The 26,655-nt window shown below is 44.4% G+C and overlaps 1 protein-coding gene across 1 annotated transcript in view; it reads left to right on the forward strand.

Moving 5' to 3' along the window:
• The window catches only part of pld5 (phospholipase D family, member 5), a 209,951-nt gene that overhangs the window by 181,690 nt on the left and 1,606 nt on the right, over positions 1-26,655 (forward strand). The gene's annotated exons all lie outside the window — the stretch shown is intronic.

Here is a 26,655-nt window from a genome sequence, read left to right on the forward strand (position 1 = left end):
CATTTGCATTGAAGCTACACACCCCTGAAACAGAGCATTCTGAACGGGACTGAACCAGAGGGAATAGCGGTAGGCAAGATTTTTTTTCCTAAAAGTTATTTCAAGCAAACAGCTTCAAAAACATGTTTTTGGACACTCAAATGCTATGTTTACTTGTTGTGAAAATAGCATAATATGTCACCTTTAAGTTTTCTTTATTAGTGTGGTTGCTACTGCAAGCACATCTACCGATCCTTTTAAGTTTTCTTTATTCCATTTGCCAGTTTTTTGTGCAGTTAACTACTCCTGCATACTTTCAGCTACAGAAACTATTCAACTATCAACGTTCAGCTCTTTAAAGGAGAATTTCACCGGTGGAGACATGAATCTGTATTGAAAGTCGGTCATGTATGTAGTCGAATAGTAACATAAATTTAAACTTTCGTGCCTTCTTGACCGAGAAAAGGCAGACAGTGACTTTTTGCCTCTTGCGGATTGAAGACTACAGCTCCCACAATGCCAATCAGCGTTCACTCCCTGAGGGACATAACATAACAGCCAATCAGCATTCACTTCCTGCAGTCCAGCGTGAACAGCAGCATAGAGGAGAAGAGATTGTTGCCGTTTGAAGACTCCCGGAGCTCTATATCTAAATACTATAATATAATATAATATATAGATATCTATGCAATATAATATAATAATTAATATCACAGCAAAAAGTGTGTGCCTCCGGATGATATTAAGAATTAAAGACTGCGTCGGGTGCTCGGACGTCTCTGGTCTAGGCGTCATTTTGGATGATTGGATGTTTGAAATGTGCTTGGGACAGAGACGCATTCGGAAGTGCATTTTCATAAGTGCTGGGTACAGTGAGGATGCACTATTTTTTCTCTCTTTTGTGCAGGTAATAAGGTTCTGAAAGACGGCATACCCATGTAGCTAATAACTAAGGAATAAAATGTATACAAAATCAGTCTGGCACGTTTTATGAAGAAATCGTTTCCAAAAAGCATTGGACATATGACCCACTATGTTCTGCTCCATGTATCCAATGTTGACAAGGTGACATGACATGGCTGAGCTACCAACATAAACAAGAGGAGCTAGGAAAGGAAATTAACTGCGTGATTAAGTTCAGAAGGGGCAAACGTGTGGCTACACACAGCACTACAAAAGTCGTCAAGATTGAAAAAGAAAAAAATATTTGTTGCACAGCTGAACGCTGTATCACATCATGAGCTGGCTGTTCTCAATCACAACACGCATTCCATCCAATCTAGCCTACATCAGGCATTCTGACCAAAACTCAAGCACTCCCCTCCACAATTATTCCAGTATTCATGCAACGCAAGAATGACCAAAAGCCACTTTGTGTCAACAAGAGACTGACTCCAACGACTATCAATTGCAAGTTAAAAAAACCGACCATTTGAGTGCAAAAAACACAAAAGACCTTGCGACAGCACCATAAATCATAAGCAATAAAGATTTCGTCTTACCTTTATTTATGTAGCAGTGGTCTGCAGATGCGTCCGGTGGTGTAGCCTACCACATCCATTTAGTTCAACAGGTTATTGTTCTGATACTGTCCATGGTACTAGCAACCTGCTCTGGTGCTTTTTGCTAGGGGTGCAACGGATCACAAAACTCACGGTTCAGATCGTGTCACGGTTTTTGAGTCACTGGTCGGATAATTTTCGGATCAACAACAACAATAAAGATAACAAGACAAATGTGACTTTAAATAAAATCTTCAAATGTGTAAAAACAAGCCTTCCGGTTGAGCATGAAGACGGAGTAGACAGGCGAATCGTGGCTCCAGAACAATTTTCATTTTAATTTGCTTTTTTGGAGCTACAGCTTACTTTGGGGTTACCCCTTTAAAATATATACTTTAGTTGCATCACCGCTACTCAGAAATGTCGGGGAAGTCAAAGAAGATCGACAAAACGCAGATTCCAGCCACAACTAGCAACCCGGCTTGCTCGGGCCCGGCCAGTAAGCTAGCCAACACTCCGAGTAAATGCCCTGCTACTGCTACGGAGACCATGGGGACGCGCTCTTTGGCCAGCATTACGAAATTACTACCAGCGGAGTTGGAAAATCTGCGCTCTGTTTTACTCACCGACCTCACTGAAACCGTCTCATCCCTGCTGGCCAACGCTCTGGCCCCAGTCAAGGCATCCCTCGATGTCATTCAATCCACAATGGACCTACAGTACATGCCCGGCGCATTACCGATGTGGAAGCTGGTCTATCCGACTATAGTGACTTGTTGAGTTGTTGTGCTGGAGAGCAAATATGCCATGCTGAAAACGGAGTACAATGTGCTGGTTGACAAGGTGGATGAATTGGAGAATAGTTCACGAAGATCCAACCTGAGGGTGGTCGGTATCCCGGAGAAAATGGAAGGCTCGGACCCGGTCAAGTTCATGACAGAGCTCTTTACAGATATTCTCGGGCCCGAGTTCTTCCCCACACCGCTGAAGCTGTACCGCGCACACAGGCTGGGGATAGCGAACGCCGCTGGAGGGGATAACAACAATTCGGGCTTTCATTGTGCTTTTCCACAACTACCAGGATAAGGAGCTTGTCTTTGGCAGAAGAAGGGACAACTTGTGTTTTCGTGGGCACAGGGTCTTTTCCTTCCCGACTTCAGTGCATCCCTGGCCCGAACACGCGCAGCCTACAACGACATCAAAGCCAGACTGTACAGGAAAAATATCCGCTTCGGTCTTCTTCACCCTGCTCGCCTCCGCGTGGATTATGAGGGACAAACTTTGTATTTTGACTCTCCCGCTGCTGCCCAAGTGTTCTACGATTCCCACTGGCATGACTGATGGTATGTAACTCAAGAGTGTGGAGTGTGTGGAGTGGATTTGGGGTGTGTTTTGTGTGGTGGCGGGTTGGGGTGTTTGTTTTGGGGCGCGGGGGCCGCGTGTGGGCGCTTTCTTCTGTTGGCTGTTTTTGGCCGGTTCTGTTGGGGCGCTGTGGACTTGGGGCGGTTGTGGTGGGGACTGGGTGGGGACTGGGTCACTGTTTTGGGCCACTTGGGGGGCTGGAGGTGGCCCGGCGCCTCTTTTGGCCGGTTCTGTCGGGGCGCTGTGGACTTGGGGCGGTTGTGGTGGGGACTGGGTCGCTGTTTTGCGCCGCTTGGGGGGCTGGAGGTGGCCCGGCGCCTATTTGGTGGTGTGGTGGGGGTCTTGGCTTGTGGAGCGGGGCGTCGGGGGCTTTGTGGGTGTGCGGATTGTTTGTTGGGGGGGGGCATTTTGTGCACGCGGTGCCGTCGGTGGATCGCCTGTCGGCGCCATTTTGTTTTTGGGGCTCGGTGGGTGGATTGGCGAGCGGATTGGCGAGCACTATTTTTAGTCTAGGAACAGGCCAGTGCCTCTAACACTGATACAAGGTGTTATTTCCAACATTCCGCCATTTGTTATGTCTCAACAAGGATGAACCAACCTGGTTGTCTGGGACATAGCCAGGGCCATATACCTTATCAAGGGTGAGAGTGCTTCTGTTCTCTAGATCTTCATGTTTTCTTTAACATAATACTCGCCCCAACCCTTTGGTTCGGTGAGAAGAGGGTTAAAACCTTGGATCGGTCAGGTGTTTCATTCCAATTTTAATGTAAGAGCCCGAGGAGCAGCAATACTGGTGAACAAAAGGATCCAGTTTACAGCCTCAAAAATTAACGCTGATCAAAATGGGAGATATACATCTTCTCCCGTATAGATTATTTTTTTATTGATAAGACTATTATGAGCTCCGTCCATTCAGTTGACTATAGCGATCTCAGATCACGCTCCCTTACAGTTAGATATTTCTTTCAGTCTACATAAAAGGTGTTTCCTCTCCTGAAATTTGACGCGCTACTGCTCTCCGATACGGTGGTACATTGCATTCACATCACAAAAAAAAGGTCATAATTATTATGACCTTTTTTTAATTATTATGTCATAATTACGAGAAAAGTATCTCATCATTACGAGATCTTTATCTTTCTCATAATTATGAGATAATTATCTCGTAATTACGAGATACTTTCTCGTAATTACGAGATAAAGATCTCGTAATTACGTCATAATGATATTATCTCCGTTAATTGTACAAATCAGCCAGTTCTGCTTCATTGCAGGCAACGGAATTGCCTATGGAAATGGATGTTTCTCACCGTATATGCTTTTTTTCATGAGGCATGAGACACTGGGAAATATTAACATGTCTTAGGATGGATGGTATTCAAATAAGCATGTCAACGCGAGGCGACTGAAGTTGTTGGGGTTGTTCAGGAGGAAAGCCCAGTCTGACTTGAGGGAAGTCGCGCCCTTCCTGCAGGAGCAACTAAACCAATATGGCATGTTGCATGGCTACAGATTTATGCATTTGAAATGCATCCAAGCTGGCTTGGTTGTGACTCGCTGTTCGCTGTCTGCTCAAGATTCTCGATCCTCAAGGAGTACAGCTGAGGTTAAGATGGCGTCTAAGACGACGTCTGTACAGAAACCCAGGCCCGAACTTCTTGTGGCATGTGGACTCCTACGACAAGCTTCAACCATATGGTATATGCATTAATGGCGCAGTGGATGGATTCTCGCGTGTGACTATATGGCTACACGCTTATTCCACTAACAACAATCCAAGGGTCATGCTGGCTACTTCATTGATGAGGTCGACAGAAGGGGCGGCACTTCTTCTCGTATCCAAACGGATCTGGGCACTGAGAATTGTGCATTGGGGCAAATGCAACAGTTTCTAAGAGGTACCCACGATGATGCGTTTTCTGAAAGATGCTACATTACCGGTTCAAGTAACCATAATCAAAGAATTGAACAATCGTGGGGATTTTTGAGAACACACCATGCGCAATTCTGGATGAACTAATTTCAAGATCTCAAAGACCAGGACCATTTTTCAGGGGATTTCTTGGACAGAAATCTCATTCAGTTCACTTAATTGAGGTAAGCTTCACGACTGAAAATACTTTATATTTTTCAAGTTGGGGTAAAATGCACCCTTGTTTACCAACCAGTTTGCTTCATATATCAACAGTAAAACTGAACTGACTATCGTTTTTAATCTCTTAAAGTAAAAGGCAAGTAATGTATCAACATGTATTATATATTAATATTTATTTCAGGAATGTCCAAAATAGCAATTTTTTAACATTTATATTTATACATATAACATATTACAACTAAGCCATGCAAACAAATATGTTGTCATTAATAAACAGACAAATAAATAAATACAAACAAACATTCGCCATTCACTGTTTATCCAAGCAAATTTCGCAGATGAATTACCCTCGAATCTCATTGGAACAATCTACATGTGCCCACTTTTGGCACCCCTCACATCTTATCCAGTCCCCCCAACTAATTGAATATCACTCCCCACACTAGAGGCATTCTGTATCATCTTCTTTCTTCTTATTCTTCACTTCAGCTGGGCTTTTGCGTTAAACTTTTTTTTGTGTGCCTTTGTTTCGTGCAGCTATCTTGTCCTCCAACATTTTCCTCCAAGGGTTTCCCCCCTGTGTTATAGTGTAAACTCTTCACGCCCAAACCCTTGCAGGCTCTTCAAAATTGCGCCCTGGTGGCCTGCTGACTTGGATAACTGTGAGCGGCTATTAGATAGGGTTCTTGGTGAGATTGGGTCCTCTGCATTGGAGCGCACTCGTAGAGCGCATCTCAGCTCTCAGCTGACGGAATACAAGTTCCAGACGGTGTTGCCAAAATGTAAACATTTGTTAATTGCCCTTATACCCGTGCTGTCTGAAAATTTCATCAAAATCCGCGCAGAACCTCTGGAGTTATTTTGCACTCAGACAGACAGACCTCTCTTCCTCCACATCCAGATGGGGCGTCCTAGGGAATAATTACCCTGATGATTCCGGCATCTATAATGAAAGCCCATAGTCCTTCATCTACAAAAAAGCAAACTTTTTGAATATGAATATTTTGCTTTGAGTGGGTCACATCTGATTGACCAAAGCACTTTCCCATAGTGATATATGATTTATCCATTCAATACCAGCTAATGTAATACTAAATATGACATATCTCCAAAACAAAATGTCTATGTGGTGGGGGTAATTATTTTCCACAATGCTGGTGCTTGAGCGGCACCCGTCAGATCTGTTATTTTCTGCCAAAAAATACATTTGTAATCAGCATTATGGTTGTCCTGAGGTTCTACTGGACTAAATCATATATATTCCTCAACATGATTTTTGTCTTTGAATGCCTTAATCAACAAGCAAAAACATTTATTATGTACCACATTGTTATTTAAAGGGGCTGTGATTGGTCTGAAAAGGGGGCCCTGCATAGTCTAATTTCTAGTCCTTTTTTTCAGAGGTAGCTGCAGCAAGTGGCTCAGTTTTGGAACTGCAACAGAATTGGCCCAAGCAGGAATGCCGTTTCTCCAAGTGGACGACCAGTCATATTGTACAGCATTCCACAACTGTTTGGCAGTACAGATCACTTGAAAACTGTACAACCTCAACAAGTACAACTATGCCGAGAGGAAAGCCTGCCAAGAGGACCATATCCATGCGAAGAGACGGTTTTTGACATTTGCTGTCTCGTAATGGCAGAAAATCATCTGCACACACCCTCTACTGCAGAGGAAGCCATTTAACTGTCCCTTTTTTCGCGAGCATGCATCCATACTCTGCTGTAAGGGGAGACATACAGACCAAAAAACCTTTGGGTTGTCTTTTGCCCGTTTTTACCATATGTTCTCTTTCAGACAGGACAATTAATGTTCAAACTAAGTCTTTATTTTCACTTCACTTTGTGACAATAGGCATTCTAGCTGTGATTTTTTTTCCTGGTATTGAGATTTCACCCGATGCTTTCAAGAGCATCTCCCCTGCAAGATAGATTAACTCTGTCATACTGTATATGTCTTATATTCTTCCTACATTTTCTGGACCGCTTAGGCTTCTCTTTTTCTCCACATATTCTCTTGTTTGTGTGTTATTAACTGATTCTACAGCAAAGTGAAATCACAAATTGCAATAAAATGTTGCCATTTATTAAGGCACTTCAAGTAACATGTCAGTCGTTTAAAACTCTTCTGTTGACAATTGACATTCATCAACATAAAAAGTCATAAACATAAAACACATTTTTAAGAATACCTCAATTGGTCAATGCATTGAATGCAAATTCTCAATTGGACATCCACAAACAAGGTGAGCACCACCATATCAATGTAAGAACAATACATTGGTCAACAGGCACTTAAATTAACAGGTCAGTGCACAGAATTGAAATTCACAACATGAAATGCAATACAGTTACAAACAAAAAAAGATTCTGGAAGTTGCAGCATGGCTTGTTACAGGTCAGATCGCAATTACTACATAATGTCCATCAGAAGGTAATTGCTGGAAAGTACATTTTCCATCTCCATCCGCAGCTCAGGGTAGGAGTAATTCTAAGATTGCTCCGCATGTATGTGCAACTGGTCGACGGGATAGACCCTCAAGATTAGTGAAGACAATTGCGATACTTGCCACAGATATTATGTCAGCTCCAGTTATGAACCTCAGCAGTTTTCTTAACCCCATCTCATCCAACCCACGGATGTACTGCAGGAGAAATTGGTGGGCCTGTCTCTCTGGAGGAGTTGTTGGATGGGCTTCGATGAGTTTCAGGACTTTCCTGCATGTTCGCTTTTTTTCTGTGTACATGGCTAGCAGTTGGTCTGGTGTTTCGATGGTGGTTCTGAGATATTCAGCAGCAACTGCTGCCATATTGTCACGAGCATACTTGGGCTCCTGAATTATCTGCTTATGCGCAACTTTCAGAAGAATTTCTTCAAGATTTTCACGTTTTGGAATTAACTTCATTCCCAGTCGATCCAACATGTCAATTAATTCATACTGTGCCTCACTGTTAAGGTTTTCCTTTAAAGCAGTAGCTATGAGATCTCTCTCAGACTGACTCAAGTAGAGTTGGAAAGACTCATACAGAATTTGATGACACAGCATGCTCACCAAATAAAACGGCTGTTGTGAATGCTGGGGCAAGGCGCAGTGGAAAGTATCCTTGGTCCATATATCCCTTTGCTAGAATTCTGCCCACAGCCCTCCATTCATCTTCCTGCCATTTGGGTGATAGAGACGGTACTCTTAGATCTGCTCCTTCTTCTGCTCGGTCCAAAAGGCAGTATGCACATCCCTGGCTACCCCATCTTCATCTTTGCCCCTTTCATCGATCAATCTGTACTTTAATGGTTAGTTCAGAATCAAGGGATCCTAGAATTGAAAAATAATTTCTTCCAACAGATTAACCCTGCAAAGTTTGACTTGCACTGATATTATCTCATAGTTGAAATCATCTTCAATTTGGTCTGCTGGGAGAGGAGTGGATGTAAAGGGGGCATTGAAGCATTCCTCAGCGACCAAGTCTGAAAGGGGCGTTATGACAGGGTGGAAAGGCCGACACTGGTGACTGGTGAGTCTATGCCAGGCAAAACTGGAAGAGTGTCATCCAGTTGGCTTGTAGAGGGTGTAGTTACTCCGGGTCCTATGACCACCTCTGAATCAGACATTGGGTATCTATCTTCATCTGTATTTGGTGATTTTGCCTGAATGGTTGACGCCACCATATATTGGTGGTGGTTAGTGAGGTCCCCCCTTCACTTTAGGCGTCTTTGAGTGTTATTAATTATTATTATTCTTCATGTTTAACCTCTGTTTTCCTTTTATTCCTAGTCTGTTTTACATAGTTTTGAATGATGACTATATGCTCTGTAAGGTGACCTTGGGTGTCTTGAAAGGCGCCTCTAAATTAAATGTATTATTATTATTATGTCGTGCTGCTGATCAGGGTGAGAAATCTGTCCCTGCTGCTCTCCTATAGTGTCACTCTGGCTGTCCATTTCACCGACTTCTTCTGTGTCTGATTCATGTACTCGACCGGTTTTGTGTAGATAAAACCGTAAAATCCCAAATTTTGACGCTGCTTACAGCTCACCAACACTTATGTCGTCATCAAGTTCGGATTCCTTGAAATCATACACATGGTGAATGAACTTTACTTGCTTTCCCTCATGGATCCACCCCAGCTCAATTTTTCGTGTGGTCTTGACAGCATTTCTAGATCTGCTAAATCTTCCTGTTCATACAGGCGCAGGTCCCGGTTCAGATGCCTCATCATGATGAGTTGCTGTGGTCCTCATTCTCTGTCGCAGTTTTTCCAGAAGTGACGTTTTTGTACTGTCTTCTTTTTGTCTTTGTTTGTCCATACAATATCGCCTTGTGGCAATCCTGTCCCCATATACTGGTATATAATGCTCAAGGGATGCATCGTCTATGCCTTTCATAGCCAATGTGTCTATCTGTGAAGACACATGAAAGAGAAGTACAATTACAACAGGCCACATCCAGATTACAACAAATAGGCTAATACAAATTAACTAAAGATGTATTTCCATTTTTCAGGCCATGGGAAACTCATTTATAATACAGATACCGTTCTCCGAGGTCAACATCATGGAGAACAGTCAAGATAGCAAGGACATTACAGAAATGTAGGCCTACCGGTATTTGAACTTGAACTACAGTCAGAAACTCCCAATGCAATGTCAATTCTTCAACAGGCTTCATAAAGAGCATTCTAAAGTCAATATAGACCAGTGGTTCTCAACCTTTTTTGAGCAAACGCCCCCCTGACCTTACCCTGATCCTCTGGCGCCCCCCCCCCCCCCCCAATAAAAAAATAAAAATAAACTAACAACCCCACTCACACTCGTGTTATATTGCTTAAAGTTGTCAATGCATCGTTTTTCATTGATTTTGTGTTGGTCACTAATAGCAATGAATGCCCTCCGAGTCTAGCCTGGCTCCGCCCGCCTAAGTACTTCCGCTCAATTTGAATTTCCCTTCAGTACTAGGTCTGGACCTGCTGTATGTAATTTGGTTTTCTGGTGCCGCCACAGCGGCCGCCAATCAGCGAACAGAGGGCGTGTCTGAGAACAATGACGATAAAGTCGTACGCCAGTTTGAGTTGTTGTTGTAGGTCGGTAGTTGATTTACAATGTGCAATTTTTCCCTGATAAATTAAATTCGACGAACAAAACCTGCAGCTGTCGTTGACGGACATTTTCGTGCAGACGCGCAAGGTGTTTGGTTTGTGTACAACCTGCGCGTGATTCCCGGCGCATGACATACGTCACAACCAAACGTTAGCGATTGGTTATGGCAGATCCAGAGTGGCACTGGGCAGATCCAATCATTTTAAACTTCAACAGACACCCGCCTTCAAGTGAGTTAACGTTTGTCAATTGATTAGGTCCAGACTCTCTGTACATAGTGAAGTACGAGAGTCTGGTAGAACCAGGCTACTCTGAGTCGGTTTAGGTGCAAAAAATATACAAATATTAATGAATATTCATGACATGCAATTAAACTTTCAGAGCGACAGGGGGGGGGGGGGAGAGAGAGAGAGAGAGAGAGAGAGAGAGAGAGAGAGAGAGAGAGAGAGAGAGAGAGAGAGAGAGGAGTTGAGGAAGAAATGGTTGGATTGAACATTCATTCACCGTGACCGCGGTGCGGGCACTCCCGCGACTCCCGGCCGCCAGGTCTCCCGTCATGCCCCGGCCGCGGCACCCTGCGGCCCGGGCACCGTGACCTTGGGCACCGCGACCACTCCCGCGACTCCAGCCATGCCCCATGAACGAATTAATGAATGGCCCGGGAACCACGGGCACCGCGGCCCGGGCAACACGGACTCCACGAAAACAGATCGCACGCAGAGGCCTAATTAGGCCTATATATTTTGTAGTTGAAATGCAACGGTCTTTTCGTGGAGACTACGCTCAGAGCAGCTGGAACTGAACAAGAGGAAGGAGGAAAACGGGCTATGAAACAAAATTTTATATTTTTTTCTTGCTATCGGCCATGTTTGATTGTGTTGTGTTGGTTATTGAACTGTTAACCCGCGAACTTGGGTTAAGTTTACCAGCGTTACTATAGAGATCATGACGATAGCTGATGTAACGGGAGTCTGGGCGTGTGCAGGACCGAACCGCGCTGTATTATCAGTGATCCACTGCGCATAGACAGTAAAAAGTAGCTGAGACGGTAGAGGGGTTAGAAACCAATAAATGAAAATAGGCTATTTATTTCAGGTAGCCTATTTTTCCACCAAAAAAATAATAATAATAAAGAAAAAAAAATGGAATCACGTTCCCAGCGCCCCCCTAGGTTGTGCGAACGCCCCGCAGGGGGCGGTACCGCCCCCGTTGAGAAACCATGCTATAGACCTTACAATACTTCTGGACAGGTTAGAAAACTGGGTGGGGATTTCAGGCACAGTCTTCAATAGGTTCAGGTCCTACCTACAAAATTGGAACTACTTTGTTTCCATTAGCGACTTTGTATCAGAATCAACCAACGTGACATGTGGAGTCCCACAAGGTTCAATCTTAGGACCCTCTTCATTCAACAGCTACATGCTCCCACTAGGGCAAATCATGCAAAATAACAATATTGACCATCATTGCTATGCTGATGACACACAAATCTATGTATCGCTAACACCAAATGACTTTCGGCCCATAGATCTGCTGTGCCAGTGCATTGAGCAAGTGAAAGAATGGATGTGCCGAAATTTCCTTCAACTAAATGAGGACAAAACAGAGATAATTGCATTTGGTTCTAAAAACGGAAAGGCTTAAAGTAACCCAACACCTTCACTCTCTGTCCCTGAAAACCTCAATCAAAGCCAGAAATCTAGGGGTTATCATGGATTCAGATTTACATTTCGACAGTCACATCAAATCAGTTACAAAATCGGCATAATATCACCTTAAAAATGTAGCAAGACTTAGAGGGCTCATGTCCACCGAAGACTTACAAAAACTTGTACATGCCTTTATCACTAGTAAGCTTGTTAACGGCAATGGTCTCCTTACAGGTCTCCCAAAACAAACTGAGGAAGCTTCAGCTTGTTCAGAATACTGCTGCTAGAGTTCTAACAAAGACCAAAAAATTTGAACATATTACACCAATTCTGAATTTGTTACATTGGCTTCCTGTTGGTCAGAGAATTGATTTTAAAATCATGTTGCTAACCTATAAATCCATACATGGTACAAAATATTTAACTTCCACTACATAAACCTTCTAGACCACTAAGATCCTCTGAGACCAATCTGTTAATTATCCCCAGAGTAAACATGAAACATGGGAAAGCCGGATTGTAGTTACTATGCAACAAATAATCTCTGGAATAATCTCCCTGAGGATTTAAGACTTGCGCCAACTCTGAGCACCTTTAAAACAAGACTGAAGACTTTTTATATTTGCTTTAGCTTTCTGCTAAATCTTAAATACATTGCACTTTCTAAAAAGCTTTTTTAACTTTGCCTTTATTTTCTATTTTAATACTAAAATGCCTTTTTATGTTAAGGAACTGCGGGTGCATGCAGGCAGGTAGGACCCAAACGCAGACGGTATTTCAGGAAACGGCACTTTATTCAAGCCTAAAGGCTAAGGCACAGGAATCAGGGAACTCGGGAGACAACTCGGAACTCGGGAGACTACAGGGAACTCGGGAGACGACAGGGAACACGGAACACGCAGGACTAGCCACCACCAACAACCACAGCAAACCACAATAAACCACAATGACAGCACCAGGAACAAAGGAAAGACGAGGGCTTAAATAACAAACACAACGAGCAACAGCTGAGACACATTAGGGGAGGGAACAGTAATCAACACAGGAGGGAAAACCAGGGAAACACACACACCCTGACAGTACCCCCCCCTTAAGGGTCGACTCCCAGGCGACCCACGACAAGCAAAAAAAACAAAGAAAGTCAAACCCAAAACGGGTGGGTGGAGGGGCGCCAGGAGGGGGGAATCAAAAAAAAATAAATGGACTGGGGCAGAGCCGAGGGACGTCAAGCGGGCGGCCAGAAAACTGCCCCAGGGCATGGCAGGGAGCCTCAGGCGGACGGCCTGGGGGGCAAGCAGAGGCAGAGTGGAGGCGGAACCCTTCCGGAGGCCGGCGGCAAGGACGATGAGGGCTCAGTCCCTCAGGAGACCTGCAGTGGCGCAGAACCCCCTCAGAAGGCCGGCAGCGGTGAAGGCGGAACCCTTCAGGAGGCCGGCGAAGGCGAGGTAGAGGGCGGGTCCCCTCAAGAGGAAGGCCAGGTAGAGGGCGGGTCCCCTCAGGAGGCAGGCCAGGTAGAGGGCGGGTCCCCTCAGGAGGCAGGCCAGGTAGAGGGCGGGTCCCCTCAGGAGGCAGGCCAGGTAGAGGGCGGGTCCCCTCAGGAGGCGGGCCAGGTAGAGGGCGGGTCCCCTCAGGAGGCGGGCCAGGCAGAGGGCGGGTCCCCTCAGGAGGAGGGCCAGGCAGAGGGCGGGTCCCCTCTGGAGGAGGGCCAGGCAGAGCGCGGGTCCCCTCTGGTGGCAGGCCAGGTAGGGGGCGGGTCCCCTCCGGTGGACAGGGTAGAGGGCGGGTCCCCTCTGGTGGAAGGCCAGGCAGAGGGCGGGTCCCCTCCGGTGGAAGGCCTTGAAGGGGAACCCCCCTCGGGAAGGAGTGGAGGAGGGCCCCCACAGGCAGGAGCGGGGAGCGTGCCTCCCCTGGACGGTCTGGAGGGCGGACCCCCTCCGGCAGGAGCAGAGGCCGGTCCCCCTCTGGAAGGAGCAGGGGGCGGGCCCCCTCAGGCAGGAGCGGAGGGCGGACCACCTCAAGCAGGCGAAGAGGCCGGTCCCCCACTGGAAGGCTAGGAGTGGGGTGAGGAACCGGACAGGGCTCGGGGACCGGAGTCAATGCGGAAGCTAGAGTACCAGGAGGAACCGGGTGGCACCCCCAACCCTTACAGCGCTCCATTGTCTTCCTTGTTTTGGCTACTAAATCCTCCAACTTACGGTCAAATTGAGCGTCCGCTGGGTCCCATAGTGGTGCTGTCATTCTGTTAAGGAACTGCGGGTGCATGCAGGCAGGTAGGACCCAAACGCAGACGGTATTTCAGGAAACGGCACTTTATTCAAGCCTAAAGGCTAAGGCACAGGAATCAGGGAACTCGGGAGACAACTCGGAACTCGGGAGACTACAGGGAACTCGGGAGACGACAGGGAACACGGAACACGCAGGACTAGCCACCACCAACAACCACAGCAAACCACAATAAACCACAATGACAGCACCAGGAACAAAGGAAAGACGAGGGCTTAAATAACAAACACAACGAGCAACAGCTGAGACACATTAGGGGAGGGAACAGTAATCAACACAGGAGGGAAAACCAGGGAAACACACACACCCTGACATTTTAACTTTCTATTTTTTTCTTTTACTTATCTTTTATTTTATTGTGTGACAATGTTTATATGTGAAGCACTTTGAGTCTGCCTTGTGTATGAAAGGTGCTATATAAATAAAGTTGCCTTGCCTTGCCTTTACTGGCTAAAGAATCCTGATGCGGACTGGTGTAACCTAGAAGCCCAGTCATGTCATTCGTCTTCCTTATCTGCACTGGTCTTTTCCTCTCTCCCTCTTTCCCCATCATGTCACTCCTCTCTCCCTCTGGTGCAGTCCACTTTAAAAATATGGATACAATTCCGCCGACATTTTAAGTTTTCCTCAGCCTCTTTTCTCGGGCCTATTGGCAACAACCATCTATTTGCTCCCTTCATTTTGGACTCAACCTTTACTCTTTGGGCCAGGCTAGGCCTTAATAGCTACAAAGACCTCTTTGATGATGGTATTTTTCCTAGTTTCACCACTTTATGTCTTAAATTTAATCAATTTTTTTCTGCTACCTTCAGGTGCGTAACTTTGTGCGCGCAGAATCCGATTCCTTCCCCGGGCTCCCCCAGGAACTACAATGGGAGAGCCTTTTTGAACTATCTCCTACCCGGAAGGGACTTAAATCTGTAATTTATCAAGGCACAATGTCACTTAACAATGACACACTCCCCAAGTTAAAGTCCAAATGGGAAGGAGAACTGGGTATGATATTGGCAGCTGATGGTGAACATTGGCTTTGGCTAGGGTGAATTCCACCTCATCCTGCACTGTAAAAACGAAAACTTAAAATTGTTGGTCTCATTATGATTTCTGAGTAAAATGAATATAAAACATTAAGTATTCTTGTCAACTGTGCAATGCAATTTAGTCCAACGAACAATGTTGAGTTTTGGGTCAAGAGTTGGGCTCAGTGTAGTATCTTTGTTAGCAAAACACGGGTTTAAGTCAGACTCTGTCTGAGGCTGGGCCAACTACGGTGCACATGCGTATTTCGACACTTTGGAAAATACGGGGTTTCCTAACGGAATTTTCAGATGGTAAATATTGTGGCGACTCCTACCCCCCGGGGAGTCTGGGTATTCGTGATGCCGGTTGGGAAAAAGGGGTTTATTGCCTCTTGTCAATTTGTTTCTGTTAGGTTAGGTGGGGTTAACGGGTTTGGGGTCTTTATTGTTTGTGTGTTGTTTATTGTGTGTAGTGTTGCCGCCACCGTTACCGAGACTTGCATGTCCGTTGGTTGGGTGTGCGGTGCGCTGTGTGATGTGGGTGTGTGTTAAATAAAGGCAGCTCTCGGGATCGTGCGGTGTATGAGGCACGAGAGTTACGTCACCGTTTAACCTGGGCTCCCGTATCGTGCAGAACAAGTTTGACCATAATGTCGAACTTGTTCTGCACTTTGGTTTGCTGCATTTAGACAGCAATTCTCTGCTGCTGAACTAGCTACATGTTGCTTGTTCTATTGCTGTCTGGCATTCAGAAATGCAAAATGGAAGTTTCCAATTATTAATTTTAATAAAGTGACCTTAATTTGAAATATGAAGTTAACAACCCTGACTTACTTTTTTGAGTTATGTAAAATATAAAATCTTAGTTGGTATAACTCTAACTTTCAAGTTTGTCTAAAGAAGAAGAATGACATTTTGTTGGGCTCAAAACTCAAAAATGGATTGCAGTAAGTTGCCTTGCAATTTTGAGTTTTCTCAACTTTTTATTTTTTACAGTGTGTGCTCTACTCAGTCTGATCCAGTTAAAAGTATTGAATAGATCCCACCTTAGCAAATCCAAACTTCATGAAATTTACCCAGATTCTGATCCACAATGTGATCGCTGCAAGAGGCAGACCTTTCACATATATTTTGGTTATGCCCAAAGCTTTCAACATATTGGTCTTTAATTTTTGATCTATTTTCAAAGCTTATAAAGCAGAGCATAAAGCCGTGCCCGTGTCTTGCCATTTTTGGAACACCTGCGGAGCCCCTCCCTTGTACCTCTAATGAGGTTGACATGATTGCTTTTGCAACGCTTTTAGCCAGAAGAAGGATACTTCTGTCTTGGAAGTCGCCTACTCCCCCTGCATTCTCAGCCTGGCTGAAAGACATGATGTCGTTTTTGCATTTAGAAAAGATAAAGTTTACACTCAGAGGATATAGTGAGCGTTTTAAGGAAAAATGGCAACCATTTGTCTCATATTTTAATGACCTAACTGTTCTTCCTCCTGACTGAATTTGTTATTTTTTTGCATTTTATGTCCCTTTTCTTTTTCTTTTATTCATGTATTTGTTTTGTTTTGTTTTGTCAATTAATTTTAGAATTATTATTATATATATATATATATATATATATATTTTGTTTTTTCTATTGATGTACTGTCTTTTTGTTGTTGTTTTCGGCTTTCCTGAGGGTAAGTTCTAGGGGTGGGGGGTTACGAAAAATGTGAAAAACTGTGACCAGAGGCCTGTTTCAGGTAGCTGGTTTAACATACTCTGAGTTTAATCCTGCGCTCTGAGTTGGTTGACTCAGAGTTCAGGGTTGAAAAGCAACTCTGGGTTTTCGGTTTCAGAACAGGTGATCAGCGTTGGGTTAATCAACTCTGAGTATGTTCACTCTGGGTTGAGGGCGTGCCTGTTGACTATAAAGAGCCATCATCAATGGATCTCTGATAACATGATCAAACATGGAACAAAAGCGTAGATCCACTTACTTTTCCCCCACGGAATTGGAAATTCTAATGAACAGTATTCAATATGTAAATTGTGTGTGTGTGTGTGTGTGTGTGTGTGTGTGTGTGTGTGTGTGTGTGTGTGTGTGTGTGTGTGTGTGTGTGTGTGTGTGTGTGTGTGTGTGTGTGTGTGTGTGTGTGTGTGTGTGTGTGTGTGTGTGTGTGTGTGTGTGTGTGTGTGTGTGTGTCAATTTACGCAACCCCGAGTTGCCCCACGAGGACTTGGCAGCAAATGAAGATGAAGTACAAAAATATAGTTTAAACAGGTAAACTAATGTTTAATTGAAATCAAATCAATTGTGCTGTTTTGCCTGCTCTACCTAATTTAACAGCTTTATTCAACATGTGATGGGCCTATATTTAAGCAGTAAATGTAAGCAGTACATTTCCCAGCCACCCCAACACTGCCAATATTTAATAGGATTTAGATATATTAGAAGGCTACACCTAGGCAAAATGCATTATATATATATATATATATCTCTTCAAAATAGCGCTTACTGAATATTAGGGTAACATTTTCTTCCATGTTAGCAAATCGAAAAAAAGCAGAGGCCCGGCAGACTGGAGGGGGTCCACCTCTGCAGCCCTCAGAGGCTGAGGAGATGGCCCTCAGCCAACAGAGTATGCGTCCTGTGGATGAGGGCATCACTGGGGGGAGCTCCTCTGATCCCCCCACCCCCCAGGATAGAAGTGCCTTTATAAGAGGTTGGTTATTCAAAATAGTTAAATATGTACACGCAACCCAGCGCGTTGCAAATTAGATGGGGCAATATTCTGGCTCAAGTAATAATTGCACTGTCTAATCATCTGATGGCGTCATCGCCCTACTTGAACCAGATGCCCTCACCAACTTCCATGCAATTGTAACAATTCAAAAGATGCAAAAGGATGCTTAGGAGATCCAAATTTTGGAACATAAGTTAAAGGTGGGGGAGGTGCAAACTGGGATACTGTTCCCTGCTCTAAAAACATACCCAATATAAATTACTTAATTTTTTTTGTGCTTTCAGGAAATAAAGGAATCCTCATAATAAGTAGATTGTCTTTATTAGAACACGGGCTGTGGTGGGACAAGTTATTTTGTTGAACAGTTTACTCAAAGGGTTTTATTTCAGTGAACAATGCAGACGATTATGCTGAGCATGTGCATGTAGAGAAGAACAGCATCTGGTTAAAAGCAGTACCAGGGTCTTTTCTGCCTTGCATTCTTAAAATGAGTTTCTTGACTTGCAGCAGTTATAGGTCCGTGGTTAGTCAGCTACTCTGATCATGGGAAAGCCACAACGTTGAAGTGACTGTAGTACAGAGCGGGTGGGATGCACGGGGCGGATCATTCTGTACATGCGTTAATTGCGATAAAAAAAACAAAACTTCAACTTAAAGCATGCCCCCGGTGCGTTTGACAGTTAACATGGGGGCTGAGAAGGTGGTCTAAATAAATGATAGATTGCGCTGAAAAACGATAGCGCTCGGGAAGAAAATTATCAGGAAAATAAATTATATCCAACCGGGGTCTTAATAATCGTTCCTCACGGAGATTCCTTCTGAGGATCGCAGCTCAGGCGCGCAGATGGGGGGGGGGACATGTCCCCCTCAGATTCATAGTGACCCCCCCCCACTCTGTCCCTACATAAGGCGACAAACATCACCGGTAAAACGGAGAATTAATGTTCCGTTAGTTCGACTAATTTACATGCAGCGCGCATTGAGAGCCTGGCGTTTGTGTGCTACGACTAATGGTGCGTTCCAGTTGTGCACGAATGTCAGAATTTCCGTGCTCCAAGTCAGAATTTTAATCAGAACCCCCCGTGAAGTTGGATCTCCAACTCGGAAAGTCGGATTAATCTCACCAGCCAGACATAGAATTCATGCTATCTGCTTCTCACGTAAAAAGTAGTTACATGTTTTGTTTTTACGTTTGTGAGGCTGGGACGCGCTGGGAGCACTCAACTTAGGGGTTACGTTGTTCCGAGCTCCAAGTTCCGACTTTCAGTGTAAATTGAACACACCATAAGGCACGACTCTCACTCCCCAGGGTCCTAAAGAGGAACTGGTAGCTCAGCCGCGCCTGTACCTGTTGCGGTGATCATTATGACAGAGCGGGTGCAATGAAGAAACAAAATGAAGAAGCAAAAAACAATACAAGCGTTTTTTCAAAAAACAAACAAAGTAAGTAGGCTATCCTATCCTACGCCTGTTGCCTGTTGACTTTCCCAGATGTGGCAGCTAATCGTTTTGTAATGTTGAGCAGCTAGTGACATTAATAAACGGCATTTACTCTTACCTGAAGTAGGCTAAATGTAAAATAAAAGTATTTTTATGCCGTGGGTGAATAGCTTTAATGTTTTTTCAGCGCTAGCATAATAATACCTTGTCATTGTCTTTAGCTAGCTTGCTAGCGGTAGCTTATTAATTCATTAAATACTCCTCTGTAGCTAGCTATGTGTGTGCGTGTATGTGTATATATACAGAAGAATACAATATTATAATAACTATGGTGGATAGTAGTAGTGTGCTTTTCCAGGCACACTAATAAGAAACTGTTAAGTGAAATTATAAGATTTAAAATGTTAACATTATCCTCCTGGCCTGCAGGCAATTCCTGATGACAGTGAGGCAGGCCCTAGTCAGTCAAGAAAGAGACTGCATGAGGAAGGAGGGAAAGAAGGAATACAGACAAAAGAAGCAGGGACAGAACAAGGAGGGAAAGGAGGAATACAGACAGAAGAAGGGGACAGCCACAGTAGAAAAAGACAGCATGAGGAAGGAGAGAAAGAAGGAATACAGACAGAAGAAGGGGACAGCCACAGTAGAAAAAGACAGCATGAGGAAGGAGAGAAAGAAGGAATACAGACAGAAGAAGCAGGGACAGAACAAGGAGGGAAAGAAGGAATACAGACAGAAGAAGGGGACAGCCACAGTAGAAAAAGACAGCATGAGGAAGGAGAGAAAGAAGAACAAGGAGGGACAGGAGGCGACACAGATGGAAAGGAAGTTGACATGATAATGACATATACAAAGCCAAATCAACCTGACCCTAAAGTTTTTCAAAAACAAGTGCTCAAAGACCGGACACTGACATTCCAAAAAGCATGGTATGAGAAGTTTCCCTGGCTTCATGTTAGTATGGGTACTGATGGTGTTCTGTGTTTTCACTGCTCTAAATACTTTAAGACAGGGAAACCAGCACAGGCCAAGAGTATAGACCCAGCCTTTGTCAATGCTGGATTTAAAAACTGGAAAAAGGCACTTGAAAGATGTTCCATGCATGAGAAATCAGATGGTCACAAACTGGCTGTTACAACTGCTGCATATGAAAACAGGCCAGTTACTACACAGTTGAGCAGTGCAGTCAGTACACAACAGGCAGAAAACAGAACTAGCCTGTTAAAAATAATAGGAGCCGAGATGTTTCTGGCGAGGCAGGGATTGGCCTTTAGAGGGCATGGACATCATCAAGGTAACCTTGACCAGCTTCTGAAATACAAAGCTGTAGATGATCATGGTCATTCAGTAGCTGGTTATCTGCAAAGAGGGGGGTGCACACATCTTGGGATTGTCAAAATGAGCGGCTAAATTTGATGAGTTCATCAATTATCAGGAGAATTGCAGATGAGATCCGGTCCTTACCAGTGTTGCAGTATTCCATTATTATGGATGGGACAAGGGATGTCTCTGGTGTTGAGCAGGAGGCGCTGTGCCTACGGTATGTTGACACTGATTTGCTGGTGCACGAAGACTTCATAGGGTTGTATGAAGCAACTTCTACAACAGGTGAAAACCTTGCCAGGATAATTTCGGACGTTCTGTTGAGGCTGAATTTGCCAATATCAGGCCTCAGAGGTCAGGCATATGATGGAGCTGCGAATATGGCTGGAAAGTACTCAGGTGCACAGGTGCACACACAGTTATTCAGCGAGTACAGCCACTAGCACCATATATACACTGTGGAGCACACTGTGTCAATTTAGTTACACAACAAGCTTGCTCAGCCTCGTGTGTTGTGCGAAATGCACTTGACTGGATACATGACCTTGGCACATTTTTTGGGCGGTCTGGTAAGTTGAAAGACAAATTTAAAGCCATTGTTGCAGCTGAAGGGGAAGGGCCAGCCCTGTCCATCAGGCCTTTATGTCCCACAAGGTGGACTGTACGCTCACCTGCTATCCGTGCTGTTCTCAGCCAATATGGGATGGTACTAAGTGCACTAGAGGAGATGGCTGCAAGTCATTCTGAGTCTGCAAGCAGGGCAGAGGGCTTACATGTTCGACTGCAACAGGGTAATGTTGTACTGGGACTTCTGCTTGCTTTAGATGTGATCAGTGAACTAGAGGTTCTAAACAAATCTCTCCAGAAAAAGACTCAGACAATGGAGGGCATGCTCTCTGCAGTCTCCTTGGTCCAAGACAGCTTAAAATCCAAAAGAAACACAGAACACTTTGAGGCAGTCTTTAAGGAGGCAGACGACAGGTGTGGGAATCTGTCTCTAGATCCCATTGTTCTACCACGCACACATAGGCCCCCTAAAAGATATTCTGGGCAGGCTCCTGCATACACACCTGGATCAGCTGTGGATTTTTACAGAGCAGAGTTCTACCGTGTCCTAGACACAGTAGATACACAAATTACTGAGAGGTTTATGCAACCAGGCATTCAAACATTAAAAGAACTGGAAAACTCACTCCTTACTCCCATTCTAAATGATGCAGCAGTTCGCAAATATCCTGAACTGAAAGAGGAAGACTTGAGAGTCCAACTGGCAATGTTTAAAAACAAGTACACGGTCAACACAACTGCAGATGCTGTGCATGCTTTGCAAGAAATGCCCCCTGAAGTCCGTGGCCTGTTTGATCAGGTAGAGACACTAGTGAGATTGTTGATGGTGGTGCCCATATCATCTGCTGAGGCAGAGCGCAGTTTCAGTGCGTTACGCAGATTAAAGACATGGTTGCGATCAACCATGACGCAAAAAAGACTAAATGGCATTGCTGTGTGCCATATTCATCAAGAGAGGCTTGACAGACTGGACAGACAAGACATTGCCCAGCAGTATGTTCAGGGTAATCAAAGGAGGAGAGATGTTTTTGGGTCCTTCAGTGAGTCTGCTTAGAGAGTAATTTTTTGGTCATTTTTTTCATTTATGTAAATATGTTGTTGTTTACACTTCTGAGTGTTATATACACAAATGTTTAAATAAATATTTTGCATAAGGTCAAGTAGGCCTTTGTTTAACAATGTTCACTGTTGTTTATCCATGATTTCAATTTAGAATTCTCCATTGGCTTTTTAGTGCAAACCATTGGCCCATAGGCTATTACGAAAGTAACTACTTGAGCGCTAGTTAAAGCCCAAATTACACAAAAATAACTTATTGAGTTGAAATAATTTGCTGACAGCTTGGTCCCCCCCAGTTCAAAAATCCCATCTGCGCCCCTGCTCTACGTCCACAGGCTCTCGTAGAAAAGGACATGCCATTTCTAACACTTCCTTCTGTCGGAGAGCTGCCTTCAGCCTTATAGACAACAAACTCAGAGTAGGTCTAACCACCTCCCGAGCAGGTTAGACCCACGGCGTATGTTGCCGCAGCAACTAACTCTCGGTTGCGCTGAACTTGCTACCTGAAACGGAAAACCCAGAGTTTCCACTAACTCAGAGCGAACAAACTCGGGGTTGCCTCAAAACCAGCTACCTGAAACAGGGCTCTGTATATTGAACCCTGTGTTTGTTTATTCATGCTTCTCAGCAATAAAAAATGTTAAAAAGAAAAAAAGTGTAAAAACTAAATAAAGTGAAAAATTTGGTAATAATCCTGCTTCCTTTAAGCATAGTCAATATATATAAAAATTGCAATCTGAGGCATTATTACTTCTTTTTAACATGGATAGTAAATAATCCCTAACCCTGGATTTACAATTCAAGGATGTCTGCATTGCCTGGGGAGAGTTTAGAGTCTACACTCTCCCAAGGCAATGCAGACATCTTCATCTTCTTTTTTTTCATTAAGTATGGTAGCGAAATACAGTTTCTGTCGTCATTCATTTGGCATTTTATAAATCCATTGATTTCGGTTGGAAGACTCAGTGCTCATTGCACAGGGGGTTGGTTGTCGTCTTTTCGCTCGGTTCTAGCCCTACTGTTGATACGGAGAACCGAGCGAAAAGACTACAACCAAACAGAAACATGTCCGGTTCCGATTCCGGTTTCCGTTTCAATTGGATTTACGGAACGCCAAATAAAACACAACAGAAACTGTATTTCGCTACGATACTTGATGATGTTGTTAATACCGGAATTGTCCTTTAAACATGCGCTGATCACGTGAACGTACAACTTTTTTTGAGGGTTGATCCGTACGGATCACGGGTAACCCGTGAACCTTTGCACCACTACTTTATGTATTCAGGCTAAAATGACTTGATTGTCTGATGCCTCATCATTGCATCCCAGCCAAAAAGTATTGGTATTATTAGTATTGGCTACTTGACAAAACGAAAAAATAACTTCACACAGTGTGGCTTTATTTACAATATATTTGTTATCATTCGTAGCTTTGATCAGCAGAGAAATTGTTTGCCAACGTCGTTGACATCGCTTAGCAACCGAATACGCTGGGGTTGATAAGTTACTGGACTGCTGAGCGATACAGATGACGTGAATCAGGCAAAAAATCCACTTTCTTGATAGCGGTCAAATATGCTATACGTGAGCATTCCACGGCATTGAGGAGAGCATTTAATTATTTTACAAGTGGTGGGTACAAAATTAATCTTGATGATAACTGGTGGGGACGCGTCCCCAGCGGAATTGACGCCTATGTCTCTGGTACTTCCACAACAAGTAAAGACTCGTAGTGGGGGTTGTCTCAGCCAGAGTCCTGCAGGGGTTCGGGTACCCGACGGGTGAACCGCACAATTTGGATGAAACAGGGGAAAAATAATGAACTGTGTCAGACACGGGTGCTGGTTGGGTCGGACCCCTGAATAGCGAGGGTCGATCGCGAGCGAGGCTTCTCCGGTGCTGGAGATGTTATTCAGGAGCAGCGGAGTCGCCTTGCCCTCTCTGGGGTGAGGCGTATTTCGCCGTGGAGGACATGAAACCGACGTTTCATCTGCCCAATTCCTCTCTCCACAACATTTCGTGTATGTTTGTGTGCTCTAGCTAGCATATATGGAGGAAATCAGTAAACAATAATAAAGATGGATTCAAAAAAAATGAAAGGCGTCAAAGAGCCAATACGATGTGTTTTACGCATAGGACTAAGCGTAATCTGCGTAATCACTTACATGTTATACTTTAACTGTGCCACGTCTTGCATGGATAGTCACTGTCACCTAGCAAGTGACACCCAACTGGTACATCTCAAAAAGCTGCCTCAGACCGAGCGCGAATCATGGGTAGCTGAAGCTCCAGGCCACTTTGCAAAAACATCCAGCAGGCTATGTTAAAATTTGCATCAAAAACAACCTGCGTGTTGATGGAATGCACTTCCTTCCTATTGACGAACACGTCCTCGTCTTTTGATGGCGCAATTCTTTTTATGTGCGTCCCGTCAATAGCACCGACCACACCGGGCATACCTGCAATTGCCATGAAGTTGGCTTTGATCCTGTGTAATTGTTGAATGTCCAAAGGAAAGTTTATGGCACGGCTGACTGATGGTTGCGATATTTTTAAATCGTCGGCATTGCAAAGTTGCATTTCCCCTGTTGCTAAATAACGTAGTGTGGCCAAACATTTTAGTTAGTCGGGGATGTTATTGCATCGCGCACTAACTCCACAACAAGTTTAATACCCTAACATTTCGTCTCGCAGGCATTTTACGATTCTTTTTGAATCGAGTTAGGAGTCCTCTTGAGGACTTTTAAGCTCTCCTAGACTTAGGTGCTACTTTTAGGCCTAAAATACTTTGTGAATTGCTCTTAGTGAAAAAAGTTAGGAGTCCTAAATTTAAGAGTGACACGCCCATTATTTTTAGGAGTTACTCCTAAATTCGCCAGTTAGGACCTACTTTTAGCCCTAAGATCCTTTGTGCCCCAGATCTAATAATTCCCTGGCGTTCCATGTAATGTGTCTAATTTTCCTACGGGTGCGGGTCAGGCATCGGTCTCAATGTATAGCGTGTCTGGTCGGGTGCGGAATGTAATTCTCAGATGCGGGTTTGCAAAATAAGATCTGTGTATTGATTCTCGGCCATGGTGGAGATTGAATTCGTGGAAGAAATAGGTCAGGGCGTCGCGGATCAGACCGTCGACCAGTACCTAAAAAAGATGCACACACATATACATGTGTGACGACCCATTTCTTCTTTGACTCTCTGAAGTCCAAATTGAACTGCAACTTCAGATTGATGCGGAAGGACCTGAGATGTCGGAGAACGGTCGTTTATTCATAATATCATCTCAAACGACTGCGTCGGCTTCTCCAACGACTCTAGTTCTTCCACTTCCACGTCAATCTGTCTACTTCAGATTGATGTGGAAGTGGAAGAACCAGAGCCGTCGGAGAACCTGACGCAGTCGTTTGAGATTCATAATATCGTCTGGAGGCACACACAGCTTTTGGCCGTGATATTATATCTAATATTATTATAGATGTCTATATATTCTATTATATCATTTAGATATAGAGCTCCAAGTCTTCTGCCGGAGCTCCTAGAGTATTCTCGAATATCTTATAGAACACGGCCAAAAGCTGTGTGCGCCGGATGATATTATGAATAAACAACTGTGTCTATGGTACTACATCATTGCTTCTTTAGCGGTCGTGTGATCTACCGGTCACACCGGTCACCCGGAAAGTAAAAAATCCGTACCTTAGCGCAAATTCACACCGGTGTACTCTATACCGTTTATACCATACACCCCTAAAGGCTCGATTCCACCGGAGGCGTACGCGCCGCGGTCACCGCTGCTGATCGCTTCCAATCTAATCAATGAGACCATTTCCACCGGGCGCTATCTTTCCGTCGCACTTCTATTTTTGCCGCGAGCCGCTGCTAAACCGCGTCAATTTCAACAGAGCAGATCGAGCAGGGCAGGAAGTGAAAAAGTAAAAGCCATAGAGCATCCGGTCAATTTTCAAAATAAAACACAATACTCAGCTCATGTAACTTCACATCAACATTATTACATCATGACCGGTGGCACCAGGTCAGCAGTCAATCAATCAAAGGGTCTCAGAGGGTCGGCAACATGGACGACGAGAGACTCAGTCGAAGTTCAGCAACATGAAGTCATTTATGTACCAAATCATCCTTTTTATAAGGAAAATGTCAGAAAGGACAAAGCGTGGCATTTAATTGCAATAGTTTTGGGAGTGGAAGGTGAGTACATTAGGTTTAGGATTATCGCGTGATCTCGTGTGAATACGGCTGGCTCGCAAGGCAGCGCTATGCTGCCGTTACGCGCCCGGTAGGAATGGACGCAGGGCAGAGGACGCAGCCGTTCCGCGGCGCGTACGCGTCCGGTGGAATCCCGGTGTAAGTCCCACCCTCTGGCATTGATCTGTAATTGGTCTGTAGCGTCAGTGGGTCCCACCCCCTAGGCGGGTTTGAAAATGAGGAGTACTTTTCAACTTTTATTTTAGAGCCATATTTCGATTACCTTTATGCTTTTATCAGTCATGGTCTCATTGATTAATGCTTAGGTAAGCGCGCTGAGGACGTGAAGGCAGTGT

Source organism: Gadus macrocephalus, chromosome 15 (genome assembly GCF_031168955.1).
Source record: "Gadus macrocephalus chromosome 15, ASM3116895v1".
NCBI lineage: Eukaryota > Metazoa > Chordata > Actinopteri > Gadiformes > Gadidae > Gadus > Gadus macrocephalus.